This window comes from Nyctereutes procyonoides, unplaced genomic scaffold (assembly GCF_905146905.1).
Source record: "Nyctereutes procyonoides isolate TBG_1078 unplaced genomic scaffold, NYPRO_anot_genome, whole genome shotgun sequence".
Lineage (NCBI taxonomy): Eukaryota > Metazoa > Chordata > Mammalia > Carnivora > Canidae > Nyctereutes > Nyctereutes procyonoides.
In genome coordinates this window covers 507603-518899 of record NW_026575082.1, presented here as the reverse complement: position 1 = coordinate 518899, position 11297 = coordinate 507603, and the positions used below count along the sequence as shown (strand labels likewise).

At 49.1% G+C, this 11297-nt stretch overlaps 1 long non-coding RNA gene across 1 annotated transcript; it reads right to left on the bottom strand.

Annotated features, from left to right (window-relative positions):
* Nucleotides 1–1655: 1655 nt before the first annotated feature.
* On the bottom strand, nucleotides 1656–10408 carry LOC129514438 (uncharacterized). Its single transcript, XR_008665442.1, has 3 exons — nucleotides 10020–10408; nucleotides 2365–2519; nucleotides 1656–2054 (listed from the first exon to the last, which is right to left on the bottom strand). It is a non-coding gene; the product is annotated as an uncharacterized LOC129514438 (long non-coding RNA).
* Nucleotides 10409–11297: the final 889 nt, after the last annotated feature.

Here is an 11297-nt window from a genome sequence, read left to right as displayed (position 1 = left end):
TCCATGTTCGTAGATGGAAAGAGTCAGTATCTTTTAACTTTCAGCTCCATGCAATCACTACCAAAATCCCAGCATGTTTTTGCAGAAATTGACAGAGCAATCCTATTATTTTTATGGACGAAAAGGACCCAGAATAGTGAAAACAATTCTGAAAGAGAACAAAGGCAGAGAATTTACACCATCGGTTTTCAAGCTCACGCTACAGCTGCCGCAATCAAGATCAGCTGGTGTCGGCATAAGGACAGACATAAAGATCGGTGGCGTAGAACTTGAAATTACAGGACATTCATGGTCTACGTGGCAAAATGTAACACAGAACAACATTCTAAAGAGCCGCTGGAGAGAGATTTCTTTCTATTAAGGACCCTCTCAGCCCTATAGTACCTTCCATGTCTATCTCGTGCTAGATTCGAAGCAGGGCATGAACGGACAGCGGCCCCACCCCATCCTCTGTTTCGAATTACACTAAGATGCTCATCCTGGGACCTGTTTTTTTTTTTTTTTTATAAACTCTCTCCCGTGGCTGTGATGGAAACTTGGTAGTCATGAGGGGAGAAGCAAATTAGAAGGTAATTTGTACATAAATTACATGTGGAATTTATACAGGAAGACTATGTCCTCTAACACAACATTTAACATTTTTTATTATGAAAGTTTTCAAAACATATGCAAAGATCCTGATGTTGCTCTTACTAGTCCCTAAGTATCAGCAGAGAACCTTCTTCACGCCAGCTGCATCTGCCATTCCTTGTTCTGGATTCTGTAGAAGTAAATCCCAGGTGCCATATCATTTCATCTCTAGGTACGCCAGCCTATGTCTCTAAGTGATAAGGATTTTTTTTTTAAACAAATCATCAAGTAAATCAGCATTAAGCTCCCATAGGAATTATTTTAATAGGGACGCCTGGGTGGCTCAGAGGTTGAGCGTCCACCTTTGGCTTAGGGCATGATCCCAAGGTCCTGGGATCAAGTCCCACATCGGCCTCCTGCAGGGAGCCTGCTTCTCCCTCTACTTGTATCTCTGCCTCTCTCTCTGTGTCTCTCATGAATAAATAAAATCTTTTTTTAAAAAAAATGAATTATTTTAATAAACAGGAAAAAATCCACACATGGACTATCCACATTCAGTCTATAAAGTCTAGAGTTCTTTTTGAAAAGCCTTTTTTACACTCATCTCATGATGTAAAGTCAAATGAGTGCTATGCTTATCTTCCCAAAAATATATACTTTTCCCATATGTGATGGTGACCAGCCTGTTGCCATTGCCAGGGCAGAGTAAACCCACTGGGCTGCAGGGGGTACATTGGGGCTGTCGGTGTGCTCACCCTATGCGGCGCTGGGGGGCTCTAGGGTAACCACCGCGGAACTGGGAATACTGAAGCTGCCTGCAGGCTCTTGGCCTAGGAGAAAGGCTTACTACCCAGATCTGAACCTGATAAAGCAGGGTTTCAAATGAAAACTTGGGGCTTGGAGAATCAGATTCATTCTAAAGTATGTTTTATTCACACCTGACTTGAAATAATAATTTTAAAAGTTAAGCCTAAGCCATAGGGGCAGTGCAAGCCCCCAGAGCTACATCTCCCTGCCGTGAGGAACACACCTGGGGGGAATCTGAGACCAACCAGGCCCTCTCATCCCCTGGGCTGTCACCAGATCATAATCCATAGATGCTCCTGCGGAACTAACCCCAGACTTTACAGCATCTCCCTCTGCTGGGAAGCATGAACAACAAGGACAAAGAGCAGGAAGCGTCGGGGCCTATTTGCTGCCGCAGTTACCTGGTCGCTCCCAGAAAGGAGCTGCCTGATGCAGTCTGGACTTCCACAGGCCCTGAGCGTGGGTCCTGATGCTGACGACGCTCCCTTCCCGTCAGCTTGTGGGTCTATGATTGACAGTCGAAAGGCAGGTGTGCTAGCCCCTGCCCAGACTGGCATGCACATACCAGCCGCTTTCACCAGCAGCACCTGCCTTCTCCCAGGGGCCACCAGGGCCATTTCCCATCTCCCGGCTGTCTGTCCCCTTCCACAATTCACACAGTGTGTACTAGTGGTTCCCTTAAAAAAGAAACAACAACAACAAAAAAACACAAAACATAAAGGTAGCATGTTCCTTTTAGCCAAAATGCATCTGTTTTCATTGTCCTCTCTTCTGGAAGAGCCATTCTAGTGGCAGTGCTGGGCAGCCAAGCCCAGGGGAGTGTCCGGGTGCAGCTGGAGGCCCGGATGGTCCCAGGGCCCACGCGGTGGATAAGGGCACGTCTAACTGGCTTGTATCTTATGTGGTGAAGCGCAAGTGTCGTCAAGTTAACCCATCACACAGGATCATCCCATACCCAGGTGCCTCATCTGTCCACAGGCTCCTTACCTCCCAGAGCCCCAGTCTCCGAGTGGCTGAAAACTCTTCTGTGACAGTGTCTCTCCTTCCCACGCGGGCGCATTCCTGTCTCCACCTTTCACTCAGCCCTTCATTCAAATAGAAGGGACTGGGAGCTGACAGCTCCTCCTGGGCCAGTGCTGCATCTGGGAAAACAGGCCAAAAAATAGGCGAGGGAGTTCCCTGTTGGTCTCTCTGATCCAGTTAAATACAAATAAAGAAAAATCAGAAAGGAGACTTCTACTCCAGGCAGGAGGGCCATGGAGACACTATGAAGGGCCCTCACACTACAAAACAATTAGATTCTAGGACTTGATTTTCATGCCAGAACTGGGTTTAAAAGTAGCAGGGGCATCCTGAAGATTCCCAAGCCAGGGAGACCCTCCTGAACTGGATCCAGGGCAGGGAAGGAGAGTGGGAAAATACAAAGAGTGGGGTGCCCTCAGGGAACCTGCCGGAATCAGGATGGCTTGGGGTTGTGGAGGTGGGGAGGGTCAGCAGCACAGGTGACTCCAGACCCCTGCCCGCAAGGATGTGGAAGTACCCACCGCAGGCCCTCTGGCTCTGGCCATAGTGGTCACCATGTTCCCACAGATGACTGTCAACTGAACACAAGCTCACAAACAGCACCAACCGGGAGAGGAAACCATGTACATGAACTGAGTCAGTAGGAATAACAAACAAAACAGACAAACCCACAATCATATCAATTATTTAAAGGATCAGACTCAGAATCTTAAAAATTAGGTGTAAAGTATTAAGGGAAAAAGAAAGAATTACCAAAATAAATGAGCAAGTAAAAACAGACAATAAATGAACATACATATTTGAAAAATATCCAAATACAGCTTTCATTAGTGAAGACTATGATTTTTGAAGCCTCAAAAGATGAGTTAGACAGCAGATTACACACGGACAAAGGGAGGCTAATAAACTGGAGGCACATCAGAAAAAAATGCACCTAGTGCTGAACAGAGACATGGGAAGAAGGAAAATGTAACAAAGATTGAACAGATGTTACAGCACAAGAAGGTTTAACAAATACTGATCCATTCAGATTTCCATACAACTAGAAGGGAAGAAGTATTTAAAGACATAATTCGTTAGAACTTCAAGAACTAATGAAAGTCATGAATCTAAAATACATCCTAAACAGAATACAGGAAAAGAAACTCACCCCTACACTGATGGCAATGAAATGAGAGAACATCAACAGCAAAGAGAAGACAGGTCACCAACAAAGTCACAAGGACCAGACTGACAGGCCTTCAACAAAGCAGGGAAACCAGAATCCAACGGGAAACGTCTTCTAACAAGACAGATCTCTGCTGCCTGATGGCTCTACGTTGGCCAATGCTAGCCTTCCTCAACAAGAGCAAAATAAGACGTTCTCAGATAAACAGTTTCCCTCCGCCGTAACCTTGGAACCTCCAAGAGAGTGAGCACCGATGCATGAGCAGGCTGCTGATGGGGCGCATGTATGTCCACGTGTCATAAGTAAGTGATGTTACACGAACATTTTAGATATATGATAGCTAGCCCTTATTTCAACAGAAAGTTTCTTCTCATTGGAATGTTTCTCTTCCTAAAAATTAGTTGTTACTTAAAAAAAAGGAAGACGAAATATAAGAAAAAATGGTGAGCAAATAAACTGATAAATATACATCAAATAAAAGCAAACATTGTCAACAAATAGTAAGAGTACCTAATTTGGGGATGTAAAAATGCAGAACCAAAATACTGGACAATTTCAGCATGTAAGTCTAGAGAAGTGCCAAGGTCCTTTAAGATCTATAATAATAAGTCCTTTAAGATCTATATATTGTTTGCAAAGAAATTGCAATATTAACTTTACATTAAGTTAGGAATTTCAATGGTGATAAGCAAAAGCATAAAAATAGAGTAAGAAAAAATAAAATAAACAGAAAAGCAGATGTCAATATACCAAATATATCACCAAAGGGGGAGAAGAGATAATAAAGGGGAAAATATACCCCTAGAAACATGAGGTTAAGGGACGCCTGGATGGCTCAGCGGTTAAGCTCTGCTTTCAGCTCAGGGCGTTACCCTGGAGTTCAGGATTAGTCCCACATGAGGCTCCCTGAGGGGAGTCTGCTTCTCCCTCTCCCTCTGCCTATGTCTCTGCCTCTCTGTGTGTGTGTCTGTCATGAATAAATAAATAAAATCTTAAAAAAAAAAGAAACATGAGGTAAATATGAACATCTTGGACTTGCAGCTGATAGTGTGAGAATAAACCATAGAAGTCTAGCTACATGTTGTTTATAGCATAAATATCTAAATGTAAGGTACACAAACATTAAAAGTAAAAATGAAGAATATACCAGGCAAATATTTATTAAAAGAAAGTTATGATAGTCATGTTACTTCAGACAAAAACATTTTAAGGGATAAGCATTGTTCAGGGTACAGAGAGAGGGCTCCACACAACGAAAAAGGTTCAATTGATGAAGGATATAAAAATTCTAAATTTGTATTCTTTTAATAACAGCCTCTCCCCCTCCACACACACACACACACAAATGCGTGCACACATACACCAACCTGCACACAAACATGTACACACATACACAAACACACACATGCACACACACACAGTTAATAAAGCTACAGGGAGAGATTGGCAAATTCACAACCATAGAAGAGATTTCAACTTCTCTCTCAACCATTGCTTGGTCAAACAAAAAAATATGTAAACTTAGAAGATTTGAATGACACGTTAGCTTTATTGATTGGGTAGATCTAGAATCCTGAATCAAATACGGGAAAAATACACATTCTTTTGAAGCACATATTAACCTGATGCTGGAATTATGCCAATTGCATTAAATTTCAAAAAAAATTATATCATTCAGATTATGTTATCTGACTATAATGCTATTAATTTAGAAATCAACCATAAAAAGATGGGAGAAAAATCCCCATGCATGTGGACATTTTTAAATACACTTCTCAATAACTGATTTGTCAAAGAAAAAGATCATGGTGGGGATGCCTACAGGGCTCAGCAGTTGAATGTCTGCCTTTGGCTCATGTCATGATCCCAGGGTCCCAGAATTGAGTCCCACGTCGGGCTTCCTGCATGGAGCCTGCTTCTCCCTCTCCCTGTGTCTCTGCCTCTCTCTCTCTCTGTGTCTCTCATGAATAAATAAATAAAATCTTTAAAAAAAATCATGGTGAATACAAAAGAATAACTGCATGATTGACAGTAGGAAGATTGCATATCAAAATGTGAAATGAAGCAGAAGTAATGCTTGAAAGGACATTTATGTCATTGAAGTTTTCCTCAAAAAGGAAATTAAATGAATGAATGAATTCATTAAATTAATGAATTCACCTAAATTAATGAATTTAACATAAAAAACTTTTTGAAAGATTAACAAGTTTAACATCAGCTCACAAAAATCTATTGCATTTTTATATGCCAGCAACAATCAACCAGAAAAGGTTGGAGTGTTTTCTTTTTTTTTTAAGTTTCATGTAAAAACAGAAGTGTCAGCAAAAAAATAAACTAGGAATAGATCTAACAAAAAAATGTGCAAGTCCTAAATGGAGAAAATCATTAAAATCTTATTAGCAGACATTAAAGAGAACCTAAATAAACAGACTGATATACTGAGTTTATGGACGAGACAATCCAAGTCACAAAAATGTCACTTCTCCCCTAATTGATTTACAGACTCCAAACAGGTCAGATCAAAACTCTAACAAGTTTTATCAATAAAACTGACACACTAATTTTAAAATTTATGAAAAAACAAAGGCCAAAATATCCACAAAACATGTGAAGAAACTTCCCAGATACCATGACTTATTGTGAAGCTATAGAAGTTCAAGGATAGAGCAGAACAGAAAGTCCAAAATAGGCTCGTGCATCTCTAGAGACTTACTGAATTCCAGAGAGGCATCACAGATCAATGAAAACAGGATAAGCTCTTCTATACACAGGGCTGGAACTGGCTACCCCCGTGGGAAAGACATCTGATCACTGCCTTGCACCATATACAAAACATCCATTTCGTATTATTTAAAGTCTTAGCTGTGAAAGGCAAAGATTTACAGATTTTAAGAAGTAAAAAAAAGGAAGCTATCTTTATAATCCCAGATTAGGCAATGCATTCCTAAAATGAAGAACTTCTGTTCATCAAAAGATTTCATACAGATAATGAAAAGGACAAGGCAAAAATTGATAGATGATGTGGGTAACATATAAACAAAGGTAATCAGAAGCCATGAGGAGCTTCTACAAATCAATAAGAAGACAACCCAATAGAAAAATGAGCCATCAACATGAACAGGTTAAGTCAGAGAAGATAAAGCATGAAGGGCAAGAAAACAATAGGAACAATGATTTGGGCAGATGGCCATTGGGAGACCACAGATCTTCACCCAGACCTGCAGAGCCACCCAGGGTGCAGTGGAAGTACAAAGTGAGACAGCCCTGTGGGAAAGTGGTTTGGTGTTGCCCAGTAAACCCGCACTTGCTGACCCTGGGACAGAGCAGCTCCACCCTCAGACTCTAGCTCAGGGGCACCAGGACACGTGCAGCACTTTTCGTAAGAATCCCAAACCAAAAAAAAAAAAAAAAAAAAGAATCCCAAACCACCCAAAGGTCCATCTGCAAGAGAAGGTTAAATACATCTTGTCAGCTTCCCACATGAGCTATTAAATAGAAGTCATAATGAACAATAAACCCATAAAGAAATATGAATTCTAGATACATAGCGATGAATGAAAAGGCCATTCAGAGACCACAAACTCCCCATATATGTGTGATGCGCTTTTATAAACCTCAAAAGCAAGCATAGCCACACAGTACTTTGAGCATCCCTCCACATGCATGCAGCAAAGCCCCCATGGAGGCAGCAGAGCACATGCCAAGTTGAGGGGATTAAGGGGGTGGGAGGACAATGGAGAGCGCAGGCAGTCCTAACAGCACTGGTAATGCTGGAGATTGCAGGTTGGCTGATGGGCTGGTTTTAGGGTTAAACACAAGATTTGTCTGCTTAATTTAGATAATTTTTAATGGGAGGAGTGAACAGAGGAAGAGAGATCCCACTAAAGGCTGTTAAAGCTTACCCCTGGGTACAAACGAATCTGTGAGGCTCACCTGTGCTTGCCCCCCCGCCCCCCCCCCCACACTGCCCATTAACCCCGCCTCCCTCTGCAAACCCTGCTCAGGCCCCATCCCACTCCCCCCACCGCCACACCTGGCCTGGTTTCTTGTGAACTCTCCTCGGCCTGTGCCACCACTGGCTGCCCTGCCGGCGCCCCCTTCTCTGCCTGCACCCCCTTCCTCGGCGCCTGCTAGGCCACCCCGCTGTCCCTGGAGCCCACATGCCAGCCCTGCACCCCCACCTACTGGCGGCTCACCCCTGCACCCTGGCAGCTCCCATCTGGCATGCTCGGGGGGGGGGGGGGGGGGGGGGGGGGGACACGACCACTCCTGGGGGACATGCTCCCAGGGAACCCACCGGATCTGCACGCACCTCTCCGCCTCCCTTCTGGGGGCAGCTGTGACTCCTCATCTCACTAACCTGCCCAGCAAGTGATGCACTGCTGGTTGTAGCTCAGACACTTCAACAACCACTGCCATCCGTAGGGATGCCCTGGGGCCGGGGCTTTCTCTGCAGGCCCCTCACCCCCACCCCCACCCCTCAGCAGCCAGCACTGCCTGAGCACATTTGCCCAAAGGTGTGTGGTAACTACCCACTGCCTGCAAGGGTGGCTCTCCCACCCAGCAAGTAAGCTCGGGCCACTCCAAAACCAACTAAGTCAGGGATCTTAAGCATCCTAGCCCTGCTCCCTTCTTGCCATACAGGACTCCATCACGGGATTCCCCAGAGCCCCCATCCGGGGTCCTTGTGGGGGATGCCCGTTCCCCTTCTGCCACGATCCTGTTCCCGGTCCTCCCCAGGAAGGATGACGCAGGTAGAGAGCAGCCCCTGCTCCTGCCCCAAGAGCTTGGGGGACATGGCCAACTGCAAACACCAGACTGCTCTGGACACTAAGCGGGCTGAAAAACAGAAAATCCCAGGGGGTGGAGCTGGTCCTCAGCAAACCGCCCTCTGTGGCCCCTCGGGTCCCTGAGACAGCTAATGAATCGGGAAGCCTGAGCTTAGGGCAAGGGTGGAGAAACCCCAGTGAAGACACTCGGGTGGGGGAGGGGGAGGATGGAAACAGAGAAGCCGGAATGCAGGCTGGCTCTCTTGGGATGCCTGCCTCTCGTCCCCCGGGGGGGCCGCACATCCTAGGGGTGAGGCCAGGCCTGGGAGACAAGCTTCCTGGAGCAACAAGGGCCTACATGGGAAGTCTTCCTTCAACAGGCTTGAAAGCAGACACGGACTGAGCCACACTCCCTACCGCCACCCCCCCCTTCAGTTCTTGGTGGACTGGAGGCCACCAGCCCCTCCCCCACATGCCCACACAAGGTAGACTGGGCTGTTGGGGCTGCAGGCATCCACATTTGGTGCTAGCGAGCTCCCAGGACAGCCCATACGGGCTGCACGTGGTGCCTCTGAGAAGTCCACAGAGGGCACCAGGCCTGCAGACCACATGGGAGGGAGCGAGGGGGAAGAGTGAATCCTGAGGGTCCCCCTGGGACACAAGCCGCAGGAGTGCAGAAGACTCTTTGGAACCTCCTGAGGCTTCTGGGGCTGTTTGGGGTGAGACTGGGAGAGGGGATGGGCTGGAGAAGGTGCACCAGCCAGAGCCTGAAAAAGCAGGTTCCCATGACAGCTGGAGTGGCCTGAGGATGGTGAGGGGTTCAAGGGTCACCTCCTCTCATCAGAAGAGGATTCGGGAATCAGAACACCATGAAGGTGGCACTGCCACCAGGGAGCTAAAGTGGAGCTTGCGAGGGGCTCTTCTCCTGCAGACTAGGGTTGGGAAGAGCCAGCAGCCCCTCGTCACCATGATAAGGAAAACGTGTTGCTCTAAGGTCAGGATCAAAATCCTGTGAATAGGGATCCCTGGGTGGCGCAGCGGTTTGGCGCCTGCCTTTGGCCCAGGGCGCGATCCTGGAGACCCGGGATCGAATCCCACGTCGGGCTCCCGGTGCATGGAGCCTGCTTCTCCCTCTGCCTGTGTCTCTGCCTCTCTCTCTCTCTCTGACTATAATAAATAAATAAAAATTTAAAAAAAAATAAAAGCAAAATCCTGTGAATAGGAAATACTCTTGGCACGCGGCTACCCGGTGTTAATTCCAGAAAAACGGCACTTGTCTTAGGGCGGCACACCTGCTGCTCAGGCAACCAGAGGAAAACAGCCACCACACTCCCTCCATGGCCTCCCTCAACACCTGGCCATGCCGGAGGACTCAGGGCTGGAAGGAAGCTTCCAGAGACTACTGGAGGGTCATCGGTGGGGACCAGGGACAAAGAACTTGTGCTCTGGAAGGCTCCTTGGAGTAATATTTGGAGAAAGTGAGGCTCCTTCTATTTGCCTGTTACAGGCCTACTCATGTTTTGTTTCTTCCTCAATTTCTGTATTTTTGTTTTTCCAGGAATTTATCCATTTCACTTAAATCACCTAATCTGTTGGTATGCAGTTGTCCACCTTATTCCCTCATCATCATCTTTATTTCTGTAAATCATTCCTGACATCACCAAAGTTTCCCTCCCTTTCACCTGGTCAATCCACTCAAAGTCTGGTCATTTGTCCGCCTTTCCAACCAACTGGCTTCTGGTTTTGCAGGGTTTCTCCACCGCCTCCTGTGCGGTCTACTCCTGCTGTAGTCGGTGTTTCCTGCCCCTGCACTCCCTGTGTAGTTTGCTCTTCCGATTCCTGACGGTCCCGCTTGGTTCCAGGGGTCCCCTGGACACGACACCCACCCATCCTGCAGTGCGGGGGCGGGGGGGGGCCCTGGTGTGTGCTCTCAGCCCTAAGCTGCTGCTTCCTCCAGCTTCCCTCCCTGTTGGGTCAGCTGACATCCAACTGGGGAACAGCAATGGGGGTAGCGGGAGGATGGCCAGTGGTACAACGGGGGGCAGCAGGGAGGACAGCGGGGGACACGGGGTGGCCGGGAGACAGTGGGGGGACAGCGGGGGGGGGGCAGGTAGAGGGGGGGCCGGGGACGGGCAGATAGCAGGGAGGCGAGCCAGGGTACACGGGGGCGGGGAGATGGCCGGGAGACAGTGGGGGGACAGCGGGGGGGGCAGATAGAGGGGGGCCGGGGATGGGCAGATAGCAGGGAGGCCAGCCAGGGTACACGGGGGGGGGGGGGGTGATGGCCGGGAGACAGTGGGGGGACAGCGGGGGGGAGGCAGATAGAGGGGGGACGGGCAGATAGCAGGGAGGCGAGCCGGGGGACAGCGGGGGGACACTGGGGGGGTGGCCGGGAGACAGTGGGGGGACAGCGGAGAGCGGAGAGTGGGGGGGGGAGCCGGGGGACAGCGGGGGGACACCGGGGGGGGGTGGCCGGGAGACAGTGGGGGGACAGCGGAGAGCGGTGGGGGGGAGCCGGGGGACTGCGGGGGGACACCGGGGGGGGTGGGGGGACAGCGGAGAGCGGGGGGGGGGGAGCCGGGGGACTGCGGGGGGACACCGGGGGTGGGGGTGGGGGGACAGCGGAGAGCGGGGGGGGGGCAGCCGGGGGACAGCGGGGGGACACTGGGGGGTGGCCGGGAGACAGTGGGGGGACAGCGGAGAGCGGGGGGGGGAGCCGGGGGACAGCGGGGGGACACTGGGGGGGTGGCCGGGAGACAGTGGGGGGACAGCGGAGAGCGGGGGGGGGAGCCGGGGGACAGCGGGGGGACACTGGGGGGGTGGCCGGGAGACAGTGGGGGGACAGCGGAGAGCGGGGGGGGAGCCGGGGGACAGCGGGGGGACACTGGGGGGGTGGCCGGGAGACAGTGGGGGGACAGCGGAGAGCGGGGGGGGGGAGCCGGGGGACAGCGGGGGGACAC